This window comes from Myotis davidii, unplaced genomic scaffold (genome assembly GCF_000327345.1).
Source record: "Myotis davidii unplaced genomic scaffold, ASM32734v1 scaffold478, whole genome shotgun sequence".
NCBI classification, from domain to species: Eukaryota; Metazoa; Chordata; class Mammalia; order Chiroptera; family Vespertilionidae; genus Myotis; species Myotis davidii.
In genome coordinates, this window is record NW_006289570.1 from 4,482,141 (window position 1) to 4,482,660 (window position 520).

Below are 520 nucleotides of genomic sequence, written 5' to 3' on the forward strand. Positions count from 1 at the left end.
CCATTCCTGTCTGGGACCCCCCTCCCTCCCCCCCACACACACATGCTTCAGCTCTCCCTTTAGAGGTCCCTCCCGTGGGCAAAGCACATCCGATCCCCCATTGGGTTTCTCTGCTGGATGCTCCCCCAGAATTTGGCTCCTGCCCCTCCCAGCGCACCCGTGATGACATGCTCACTCGGTGATGGATCATCAGTCACTTCTGCCTCTTCTAACACAGGCACCCTTCCTGCCAGTGGGGTCCGGCCAGCCCAGTAGCCTGGTGCCCCCGGGGCCTACAGTGCCTGGCGCTGGACGGACGCTCAATAAACGTTGATGAGTAAATGGGTGAACAGGGAAACAAACCTGGGCCAGCCAGGGCCTCTCAGAGCTATTTCCTTTTTTGAAAAAATACATCTTTATTGATTTCAGAGAGGACGGGAGAGGGAGAAAGAGATAAAAATATCAATGATGAGAGAGAATCATTGATCGGCTGCCTCCTGCACGCCCCGACTGGGGATCGAACCCGCAACCCAGGCCTGGC